At 39.3% G+C, this 12,610-nt stretch overlaps 1 protein-coding gene across 7 annotated transcripts in view; it reads left to right on the forward strand.

Annotated features, from left to right (window-relative positions):
• Window positions 1-1,261: 1,261 nt before the first annotated feature.
• Window positions 1,262-12,610, forward strand: part of KATNAL1 (katanin catalytic subunit A1 like 1) — a 115,014-nt gene continuing 103,665 nt past the window's right edge. For 2 of the 7 annotated variants that reach the window (XR_008958337.1, XM_048215561.2), the window contains exon 1: window positions 1,262-1,624. The gene's annotated coding sequence lies outside the window, so the exon portion shown is untranslated. Of the gene's footprint in view, window positions 1,625-1,820; window positions 1,996-2,089; window positions 2,263-2,601; window positions 2,778-12,610 lie in introns of those variants that run through there. The other 5 variants (XM_048215562.2, XM_057309440.1, XM_057309441.1 and 2 more) reach the window with 4 other exon arrangements.

Genomic DNA, 12,610 nt, shown 5'->3' on the forward strand with positions numbered 1-12,610 from the left:
GCTTGCTATTTTCAATCATAACTTCTCAAGAGACATTTATTGGTAGAAAAGGACAGGGTAATTTCCCCCCACTTCCTCCATTTACCTAAATCTCTAGGTCTCATTTTCCTCATCTGCAAGATCTGGAGACTGGATGGAGAACATCTCTGTGGTCTCTATTAGAGTCTACAGCTAAGTATAATCTCACAGATGCAGAGAACAGATTGGTGGTTGCCAGAGGTGGGGGGTGGGAGTAGTGGAGCCAAATGGGTGAGGAAGGGGGTCAAAGGCTACACATTTTCTATTATAAAATAAATAAGTCCTAGGGATGTAATGTACAGCCTGGTGACTATAGTTAACAACACTATATTGTATTTTCGAAAATTGCCAAGACTGATCTTAAATTATTTTTGTTTTTTTGAGTTATGTTTACCTACAGTGAAATGTACAGATTTTAAAATGTACAGATTTTACATGTACCATTCCATTAGTTTTGACAAATGCACATACCTCTACAACCCAAACCCTAAGCAAGATATAGAGCTTTTCCATCAATACAGAAAATTCTCTCTCAGTCCCACCCCATGCTCACCTCTAGGCTACCATTCTTCTGACTCTTATCACGAAGGATTAAGCAACTAAGATCTAAAAGTTATTGTTAAATGCCAGTCTTTTATAGTGCCTCATCAGTATCAATGCCTTTCTCACAAGCACTTTGTGCTAGACATCATCTCCATTTTGCAGATTAAAACGTTCAGCATCAGAGCGTGTGAGTAAATAGCCCCTGGTTATCAGCTACCAAGTGCAGGGGCAGGACGTGAACGGAGACGCCGGTTTTAGAAGCCCACGCACTTAACCTGTTTCTACTGCAATGCATCTCTGAGACGGGTCTTGGAAGAGTCCATAAATTATTACCTCTGAAATATTACACATCAAAAATTCAGCCCAAATCAGTGCCACTGACAAGTTCTCAAACCTCCTTAAAAATCCTAAATGCCGTAAGGCATAAGCCTTACGAAAGGATTCGTTTCTAGCCCTCAGAAAGTGGCAGAATGGTGTGAAACATTGCAAATTCAGTTTTGGTGGTGAAAAGCCCAGGAAAGGGTGGCTCCGGTTCCCACCACGCCACCCGGCAGAGCCAGCGGGGGACGCCCGCAGAAGCGGCGGGGGAGGGGCCGGGCCGGACGACCTTTAAAGAGCCAGGCGCTGAGCCGCTCGGGCGCTCCTTCCTCTGACGCCACAAGCTTCGTCTCAGAATAGAGCGGGCACTAACGCGCTCCGCCGGCGGCACAGGACACGCGTCCTGCCAAGGGGATTGGACGCTGCCGCGGCAGGGCTCATTGGGCAGTACCCGAGTTCAATTAGTCACTCGTCCTCTTCAATGTCATCGTCTTCCTCTCCCAGACGCACCCTTGCGCCTCCCTTCTCCCTCACCCGGGTGGGGTTCCCAGGCTCCTCCCCCGAGTTGACTCGGAGCCTCCGCGCTCCCCCCACCGCCCGGCCTGCGGCCGCCATGGCAACCGTACGCCGCCGCCACCGCCTCTTCACGCACGTCGGGAACTAACGGACTCCGCGGCGGCGGCGGCTTGTGCCCCACCCCCACCGGGTCCGCATCACCAACGGCCCGCCGAACTGCGGCACGTAGGTAATGAATCAGAGGGAGACGGGCGCAAGCAGGAGGGCAGGTGGTGGGGTGTTCAGGTTGACAGCCCCACCCGGTCTCCCGCTGCCACGGCAGCGCGGCGGTGCGGGTCCTGGGGCGCCGTGAGGGGAGGTAGAGAACAGTGGGAGCGCGAGCCTCGCGGGGCATTATGGGGATTGTAGTTTAGCCGCTCCACAGGCTTGCGGCCTTGGCGGGGTGGCCTGGACCGGCGAACTACAAAGCCCGGCGGCCCTGACCGCCGGTAAAGACCGATAAACTTTGAGCGGACCGGGCGAGAGAAAATCTGTCTTTGTGGTGCAGGGGCTCTTGGGTGGTCGCGGAACTGGGCTCTGCGCTGGGAGAGGGAAGTGGAGGTGAGACTTGGGCTTCCCGCCCTGCGGTTTGGCCCGCCCCGGCTAACAGCGCTCAGCCCCACCCCGACTGGGCTGGGCCACCGCCCCGCAGAGTCTCAGGGATGAGCAGCAGTCCCAGCTGCAGGGCCTCGGGCCTGCGGCGTCTCTGACCCTCTCAGGTTGCTGCCTCTCGGTGCCGAACCGTATGTATGGCACACATTTGATGTGAGACCCGAGAAACTTTTTTTTAATAGGACTTTCTCCTTTCACTAATACGTTTATTTCTAGGTATTTAATCAGAGGTGTTTGCATTTTAACCCATTAGTAATTACTCAAAGGGTATTAATGTTTAAAGGTCAAGTGTAGAAGTAGAGATCATGCTATTATATGGTAGTATCTTTTTCTTAAATCGTTTTGCCTTTTGCATTTTTTGAGGGTCAAGATTGCAAAATGAGTACCCCCACACCCCCACTCACTAGCTTGAATAGTGCCTACACATATTTTGATTATATTTTGAAGATTAGTTTAAATTACTAGTGATTTTTAAAGCACAGACTTGTCTGTTTCTTTTCTTTTTTCTTTTTTTTTAAAGTGGGTAGTAATAACTATTTTCTTTGATTATTTCAGTGTTCTTCAGAATTTCTCAGGAGCATGTTTTCAGAATGAAAAATGCCATGTTCTACTTAAAAAAAAATACCCTGCAATACACCTTGGTCCTTAGAGTTGGCTGAGGTCCTGGTGGTAAGGAAGCCAACACAGATTAAGAAAACCTGCCTTGATTACTCTTTACAATTTTTCAACAGGTAGATAACCATCCGAGAAATTTGGTATTTTATATAGTATGTAGAAAAATTGTTGATAGAACAGTGGGCTTATTTTGTGTGTGTTATTTTTCTATTTATTCTTTTTATTAGAGAGAGAGGGAGAAGGAGGGAGTCTTAAGCACATGACTCCTGGCTTTATCTTACCACCCTGAGGTCACAACCTGAGCTCAAACCAAAAGTCAGATGCTTAGCTGACTGTACCACCCAGGCACCCCTGTGTGTGTGTTTTAAACAAAACAATAGAAGTCCACTACAAAATTCCCTTTTTCTCAATTAAAATGAGGCTGACTTGTAAATTTTACTTAAAGTACCAATTTTGTACAAGGAGATGGAAAGTAAATTTAGAAAGACCATTAGAAAAAAAAATTGAGGCCTTACGGTATATAGTACAGGGGTTGGAAGCATTTTATTTGTTTATTTGTATATTTTATTTGCTTATTTGTTAAAAACCTATGATATTGTAGGTGTTATGCCTGGTAGTGGGAATAAAAAGGTGATAGAAGATAGTCTGTGTTGTGCACGAGCAGTCATGTCATCACAACAGTATGATAGAGATAGGTGCAAGTTGCTATAGGAGCCCAGAGTGGGAATTAACAGTAATATAACAGTGACATTTATTGAATACTTAATTTCAGTGAGGTACTCTACAGTATTTTGCATGTAACCCATTATTTAATTCTCATAGAAATCCCTAGCTACTGTTATTTAGAGATGAGGAAACAGACTTAGAGATCTTGTTCAGAGTCATAGCTGATAAGGTTTGAACCTGGGATTTCAACCCAGGTAGGTCTAACTCATTTAAGTCATGGTCTCAACCACTGATGCCATTCTCTGTACTCATTGGTAGAATGATCCTGACTCTGTTTAAGGAGATTGGGTGAAGCTTCCAGTATGATGTGACATTTGACTTGTGTTAAGAAAATTGAGTAACCTTTCACTGGGAGAGAAGATGAGGAAAGTCATTTTAGGCAAATGGCACAACAAAAGCGAAGGACAGATTCCAGTGTTCTGTGTTTGGAGAACCCTAGGTCATTCTGATGCCTGAATCTCAGAGTACCTGCAGTGTAGTGGGGAGGGAGGGGCCAGATCCTAAGGTACTTGGTACCATGATAAAGAGTTCATAGTGTTTTTCTGGGGGTGGGGGCAACCATTGAAGAATTTCAAATGGAGTAGTGGTGTTACTGGGTTTGTATTTTAGAAAGATAACTCCAGCTGAAGTGTGGAGAATGGACCTTGGAGAGGGGAGAATAGAGTGGTATAGGGAAACCAGTTTTAGGGCGAAAAAAAGGGGGGAAAAAGTACAATAGAAAAATGAAGAAAAGTCTGAACTAAACAGTTGCAGTTATGGAAAGACAGGGATTGTAGAAGTATTTAAGGGATAAAATTGATATGACTTAAGTTGGGGGCTAGAAAGATTTGGAACCCTACGACAAATGATTCCTAGTTTTCTGGCTAGGATATCTGTGAGGATAATGAAACCATTGACTTGAGAGGAGGAGGGACAGGGTTTTGTTGGAGTGAAAGTAAAGGTCAGTTCAGTTCTGAGCATTTATTCAGAGTTCCTGTGGGATATTCAGGTAAGGATATGTTTGGATCTGGAGCTCAGGAGAGAGTTCAGGGCTGGAGGTGGGGGCTTGCACGTGCATAAGTAATTGGAATTACAGGAGAGAATGGATCAGTTCACATTGGAGGAATGCATAGAAATGAAAAAGGAAAAGTTTGAATATGGAACTCTTGGGAAGAAACAGCGTTTTTGGTGTGTGTGTGTGTGTGTGTGTGTGTGTGTGTGTGTGTGTTGGGGCGGGAGAGTGGGACCATGTTTGAAATGAAGTGGGAGAAGTGCCCACAAATGAGACTGAGAGGTTGGGAGGCAGAGAAGAAGCAGCAGAGCGAGCATGCATAGGAAATAACAAAGGAGAGGAAAGTAAGAAGCAGGAATGGTCCAGAGTATCCTGTGTCTTGGAGAGGGCAATTGAAGTAAAGATTGAAACACGTTCAATGGATTTGGTGGCTGTAAAGTATTTCTAAACTTCTTTGCAAAAATGAAGAGGAATGTGAGCATAGGCTGCTTGAATAACAAGCTTAAATTTTCCTTGATAATACATATACAAAAGAAAATAGAATAATGAGCCCCCCATGTAGTCATCACTTACCTTGAAGAATGAACACATAACCAATTTTGTTTCATCTATTACTCCTGCCTCCAAATGGATTATTTTAAAGCTAAACTCAGATATCATATCTTTTTATCTGTAATTATTTCAATATATATCTTTAAAATTAAGGGTTCTTGGCATGCCTGGCTAGATCAGTCCGTAGAGTGAGCAACTCTGGATCTCAGGGTTGTGAGTTCAAGCCCCACGTTTGGGTGTAGAGATACTTAAATAAACTTTAAAAAAGAATTAAGGAGTCTTAAAAAAAAACAAAAAACCCTGTAATATTATTCTACTTACTTGACAGTACTTCCTTAATATGAAATTTCCAGGCACACTTCTCTTTAGAGAAGTTTGACTCTGAAGAAAAGAAAGAGATGAGGCAGTAACTAGAAACTGTTTGTAGGGTTTTTTTTTTTTTTTCTTAAAGATTGATAAGCTATTAGGAAAAGAGCCAATAAAGAGGAAATGTTTGAAGATGTAAGAGATGAGAGAGGAGATAGCGGATAGAGGTCTCTGAAAATGTAGGAAAGGATGGGATGAGCTGGGTGGAAGAATTAGTCTAGAATGAGTTATATTTTGTAGGTATCAACTAAGTGCTCGCTGTGATCCTAGGCAGTGTGCTAACGTAGACAGGAGGAGAGGTGCCCCGAAAAAGAAAAAGTGAGAATAGATATGGATATTTATAGGTTGGGTGGTAAAAGGTTAGAGAGTTCAAACAGGTTCTCTACAAAGTAGATAGGAATCAAGGTCAATTGATGAGAGATTAGGTTTATTTGAAATAAAGCCACTGTGGAAAGCTAGGACAGGTTAAGAATGGTTTCATCGAGCTGAGATTAGAATTCATTAATTTCCAGTGACGGCAAAACACAAGGTTGTGTGATTTTTTTTTCCCCCTTAAATTTTGATTTACTATAGGAGAGCTTAAAATATTGAGGAAACCAATAGCCTAATGTGTTACTAAGGAGAAGAGAATCCAGGCCAAGAATTTATGATTGAGTATTCTTCAACAACTTTAGATTTATCCACTTAACTGATAATTATTATCTATTTTGTGTAAGTATCACAGTAAAATTAGAAAGCTCTTATGGATCCTTTGGATTAATACTTTATACTTTATTTTCTCAACATGCACAGTGGTATTCTTTTATAGAGAACATTTCTCCAAGGATCGTTTATTGAATATGGTATAGTGGAAGGGGTCAGATATGTCTCTTGTCAATTCTGCAACTACAACTTATTTTCTGTGTAATCACGGGCAAGTTTCCAAACCTGTCTCCTTACTAAGAAAAAGATATTAGTACTATTTATAAGATTTTTGGGAAGAATAGAAAGTTTAATGGAGGTAAACCGTAAGTCCCCAGTGACTGAAGGCCTTTCTCTTCCCTTTCTCTGCCTTAGCAACAGCGTGCCAGGATTGTCAGTTCTGTTTGACGAGAGGCCATGTTCTGTGACTTTACCTGACCATATTAAGCAGGTAGATCAAGGCAGTAGGTATATTACAAAATAATGATTTTTCTGTAAAAGGATTCATCAATTACTCTTTTAAAAGAGGCTTCCTTAAATGCTGTAAAATGTTACTTTATAGATCATTAATAATACTAACATCTTTGCCTTGGTTTCATCTTCAAAGAAATTTGGAATTCTGCATGGTTTGAGATCCCAGTAGCTCTAAAATACTTCCATTGTCTGACTGTATCTCATTTCTGGACTGATTTATATTATGCCGCTAATTTTGAGCATCTGTTTGTAAATGGAAATATGTATATTTTAATGTACTCAGCATTATTTCAAACACTTTTTTCTCCTGGATAACTTAATTATATATGGTAGGCCTAGTGAAATAATGCCTTAGAATACTTAGTAGAAGTTAGGTATATACAGGCACTAGCTAGATAAATTTAAGGCATAAATTATGAGAGTAGTTAAAAAATTTGCTTTTACAAAAACAAAAGGAGTGTTTTCCAGGGTGAGTTGTTTAATGTCCACTAGATGTCTTTATGTTTCTTTTGCTATGGATGGTTTGATTATGGTCCTATTTGAAGGTATGGAGATGGAATAAATGACCTTTTAAGTCCCTTTACAACTTTGTAGTTCTTAATTAGTAATTGTCCATTAGGAATTGTTGATTAAAAGTTCTAATAAGAACTTAATAAAGCAGCCTATTAAAAAGTGAGTTTTATTTCTTTATCTTTTAAGTTTTTATTTAAATTCCAGTTAATTAGGGGTGCCTGGGTGGCTTAATCTGTTAAGTGTCTGCCTTTGGCTCAGGTCACAACCTGGAGTCCTGGGATCAAGCCCCTCATCAGGCTCCCTCTGCCCCTCACCCCACTTATGCTCTCTTTCTCTCAAATAAATAAATAAAAGTCTTTTAAAAAAATTCAGTTAGTTAACATACAGTGTGATTGTTTCAGGTGTACAATACAGTGATTCAACACTTCCATACAACAACTGGTGCTTGTCACAAGTGAACTCCTTAATCCCCACCACCTATTTCCCCCATCCTCCCATTCAGGTCCCCTCTGGTGGCCCTCAGTTTGTTCTCTATAGTTAAGAGTCTGTTTCTTGGTTTGCCCCCCACTTTCCTCTCTGCTTGTTTGTTTTTTATTTCTTAAATTCCACCTGTGAGTGAAGTCATATGGTATTTGTCTTTGACTTACTTCGCTCAGCATAATACTTTCATGTAGTTTCAAATGGCAAGATTTCATTTTTTACAAGTGAGCTTTAATTTTTATTCTTTCTAATATTTTTTTGGTATGAAGATATTTTTTGTAAATGCTTCCATAACTTATAATCATGTCTGTATAACTTCAGCTTCATTTATTTTATTTCAATAGCATGTTCCTTCATTCCCTTGATTTCTCTGTACCCATGAGTGTCTTTATACTTAAGTATCCTTTTCTTTCTGATGATTTTCCCTTCTTCCATTTTTCTTGGTGATTAGGAGGTAGGAGGAAATGAATGAGAGGGAATCAGCAAGTTCTGTTTTGTTTTTCTTATCTACTCATGGGAGAATATGGATGAAAGTGGTATTTAATATATACTTCCCTGGTGTGAATATAGGTATTTTTATTCTCTTATTTCCTCTGCCTTATTATATATTCTTTGAAGTGAATAATTATATGGGTCTTACATGTATTTGGGTGTTTGCTAAATGGGGTAGGTGTTTACTAAATAGTGTAGAGTGGATGGCGAATGTGTGAGTGGATATGATAATAACATTAATTGCTTAAAGACTACTTGATAAACTAATACGATGCAGACAGGGTTTTGAAAGGCTTTATGTAATATTTTCCAAATACCATGAAATTAAGGACAGTAGTATTTAATTATATAGGCAACTGGAATAAAATACATTATTTCATCTCTACTAGTTAGCCTTTTATTTTCTATTTTTGGATTAGCTGTATAACTTTGAAGGAGTTGATGTATTTTGAAGGAATTTGGGGCAGTAGAATGTATTGAGCCAACAGTGCACGCTTTGAGTTTAGACACATCTGGGTGTAAATCCAGGCTCTGGGCAAGTTTAAATTCTTTAAAGCCTCAGCCTCCTCTTCTATTAAATGGGGGTAACCATTTTTATTTAGTAGTGTGGTGAGGATTAAATGAGATAATGACTAGACAGCCATTTTTATCATTTCCTGATGTGGAATAAACATTCAGTGACTGTTACTATTGTTTTTATGTTAAAGGAGTACTTAAGTATTTAAGATAAAATTTATAGTTTAAGCTGCCATCTTGACACGGAGTGGCAGATGGTAAACACTGTCTGCTGCTTCAGTGTTTTAAAGAATTGAGTACATGGGCAGAAATTGTTGTAGTGGTTACTTTGTAGAAACATTTAAGCTCTTAAAATGATCTCTTTAGATTCTTTTATTTTGTATGGACAGTCATTTTTCTGTTTCCTAAGTATTTGAGAAGTGAGTTTAGGTAAGGAAACAAATGAAAAGACTTTGTTGCTACAGACATTTTCCTGTTGTCTCCAAGTTTGTGATGAAGTCCTATTCTCCATTATTCATGGCAAGCTACAGTCCTTGAGTCTATAACCCATCATAAAGAGATGGGAGGTATTGTGGCTTTCAAAGTAAACTGTTTTGGTGACTAGTACTCACATAGGTTAATTTATTGCTATTAAAACATACTTCAAAATGCAGTAATTTGAGCAGTTGTGGTTATGTGGTTTTTTTAATTACTTGGATTTATAGCAGGTGTTGCCTGAAATAGACGGGACTTTGGTGATTTCAATCAACTTTTTTTTTTTTTTAATAAATATGTAAGGCAGAACATTGGTAGAATTCAGTGTGGTACAGAATGCTTAAAATCAAATCTGATTTGTTGTTTTGCTACCACTGTTCTAACTTGTATTATTTTGTTCACATTGCTATAGTTGAGGCTGCTTCAGTGTTTTTAAAATAGATATTTCAGGAATTTGCAACTCATAGAAGGGAAAGGAACATTCTGAGAGACTTATGGAAGTGTCAGAATGAAAATAGCTTAAAGCAATAATTTTTTCTTAAGCTTCACATGTATTACAAATATAACTGAATTAGATACCACTCACCTAAAAAATTAGTTTGAAAAATGTTTTCTTTCCTATTTTAAAACCACTACTGTGGAGACAAAAGAATTATTTGTGACATCTTAAGCAGTTTAGGGTTCTCAGTGTAAGCTAGTTTTTGGTTTTCCCAAACATATGCCTTAGTATTGGTATGAGATAAAAATCCAAGTGTGTTGGGAGAGAAAGCTCTGTGTGAGTGAGTGAATGTGTGTGTGTCTGTGTGTATTTGCTAGGAAGGATGCTAACATATTATCCCATTTAGTTTTTAACTTTATGGTGATAAATATTATTTTCCCTATTGTATAGATACAGAACTAAGGCCTAGAGAAATTACATGATTTGCCTGAGGTCACAACTGAAAATTTGTGGTGCCTGGATATATACTTAGCTTGAAATTTTTATATTGCCTTTACACTTGAATGTTTAGTTTGGTATACCATTCTAGGTTGCAACTCCCCGACCCCGACCCCACCTTTAGCACTTGGAAGGTGTAATTTCACTGACTCCAGGTTTCCACTGTTGCTTTTGAAAAGTTCGCTGTCTTCTCTTTGAAGATATTATAATATATCTCTCTATTGCCTTTAACATTCTAGAGTCTTGTCTGTAGGTGTGGACTTGTTTTGTCTCTAGGTGTGGACTTACTTTATTTTGAAATAGAGCTATTATCTTCCATAGATTTTGGAAATTTCTTAGCCACTATAGCTTGAATATTGACTCCTTTTTTTCCTTCTGGAATTCATAATGGACATATCATGGACTATCTCTTTCTATTCTCTGCGTTTCTTATCTTTGCTTACTTATTCTGTCTTTATAAGCTGCATTCTGGACAATTTCTTCAGCTCTGTCTTCTGGTTTCTTGATTCTTCTTTCAACTGTGTCTTTTTCCTTATTAGTCCATTGAGCTTTTAATTCAATGACTGTATTATTTTTTAATGCTAGAAGGTTGTTTTCTTTTTCATATGTGTGTGTTCATTTTTAATGTCTTTTCTATGCTTTTAAATATACTTTACAGTAATAGATTATCACATGCTTTAGATAATAACATTAATTCTGCTATATGTTGTAGCATTTGACTTTCTCATGGTAGATTGTATTTTTTTGGTATCTTCAAGTTTTAGATGTAACTGCAGTGGAAACTGGGAAAAGAATATATGCTGTACTTTTTTTTTTTTCTTGTAAAGTGCCCATGTGCCGGGAATGGCCAGCAATCCCTGTACTGATGGATGAAAGATTACTCCGAACTTTGCTGTGAAAGTGAGAAGGCAGGAAGGTCAACGAATGGTCAGAGGCGAAGACCCTTTGCTCTTCTTCGCTCCTGCTTTTATTGTTCCTTCAGGATAATCACAAATCCTTATCACTTTCTCAAGCACATGATGTGTGACAAGGGGTCTGTTGAAACTGGGAGGATCGGCTTACGGGAAAAGATACGATATGCTAATTTGCATGTTCTACAAGTGCTGCTAAACATAGCCTAAGGGACAGTGCCTACATCTTAGATCACGGGGCTGCTGTTTGGGCTAGGAAAGTTTCGGGAAGGCAACTCCCCACGGCATTCCAGCAGCCCAGTGGTCACACAGGCCTCGGCATTCCAAAGGCCTACGCCCTTCTCCAAAACCTTCCCCGCCCTCAGCGGCCTCTGTGTTACATTTTAGCAAGCCAGGGATTATGGCTGATTTCATGCTGTACATTAACCCCAACACCTATGGAGAACTGATGAATAAATAAACAAATTTTAGTATATCCATACAAGGAGATAGTACTCAGCTATAAAAAGCATGTAATTACTGATACATGCAACAACATGGTTGAATCTCAGAAGCATTATTCTAAATGAAAGAAGCCAAACACCAGAATACATACTGAGTGATTCTATTTGTGTCACATTCTAGAACAGACAAAACTATGATATGTGAACAGAAGAATACATTATGGGGGTAGAGACTGACTGCAAAGTGGCAAGAAGGAATTTTCGGAGGTGATGGGGAATGTTCTCTGTGTCCACGGTCGTGGTGGATGTGCAACTGTATATATTTTTCAAAAGAAATCAAATCATACAATTTAAATGAATGAATTCCGTTGTATAAAGGTTGTATCTTAATAAAATTGATTTTAAAAAAGCAGGTAAGGGGCACCTGGGTGACATAGTTGGTTAAGGATCTGATTCTTGGTTTCAGCTCAGGTCGTGACCTTAGGGTTGTGAGATCTAGCCCTCTGTCAGGGTCTGTGCTCAGCGTGGAGTCTGCTTGAGATTCTCTCTCCCTCTCCCTCTGCCCCTCCCACTCGTGCATGTGCTCTCTCTCTCTCTCTCTCAAAGAAATAAATAAATCTTAAAAACAATTTAAAAAGCAGGCAAAACTCATCAATGGTAACAGAAATCAGAATAGTAATTGCCCTTGAGGAGAAGTACTATCTGGGAGGGGACATGAAGGATCCTTCTGGAGTGCTGGAAATGTTCTGTATTGCAATGCAGGTGTTACCTGGATGCACCAGTGTTAAAATTCATCGAGCTGTACATTTAAGACTTATGTAGTCCTATATAAGTTATATACTTAAGTACGAAAATACAAAAGGAAAAAATACTCTAGAAAAAGATTAGAATATAAAGTTGAGAAAATCTTGAGGGAAGTAGAGCCAGAGGACAAAGCAATGGGAAATAGGAGAGAAAAGGTAAGAAAATTAAAGGACCAACCTATGAAGTCCAGCATCTTAATAGAGGTGCTCCAGAAAGAGAAAACAGGAAAAATGGAAAGAAATCATCAGTGAAATAAAAATTAAAGACATTAATTTCTAGATTGAAAGAATCCCAAGTAGACCGTTTCAAATACATCATCAACAATTTTTGAAAGCTTATGTCAAAGAGAAGATCCTACAGACTTTCAGAAAGGGGAAAAAACAGGTGATATATAAAGTCAGGAATTTGAATGACATCAGTCTTCCCAACTTAATTGAAACCTAGAAGGTAATAGAGCAGTGCCTTTAAAATTCTGAAGGAAAATTATTTGCAAAATAGGATTCAATAGCCAATCAAACGATCACTAAAATATGAAGGTAGAATAAAGTCTCAAAAACTCTACCTCCTGTATATGGAAAATGTGTTCCAT

Source organism: Ursus arctos, unplaced genomic scaffold, assembly GCF_023065955.2.
Source record: "Ursus arctos isolate Adak ecotype North America unplaced genomic scaffold, UrsArc2.0 scaffold_10, whole genome shotgun sequence".
NCBI classification, from domain to species: Eukaryota; Metazoa; Chordata; class Mammalia; order Carnivora; family Ursidae; genus Ursus; species Ursus arctos.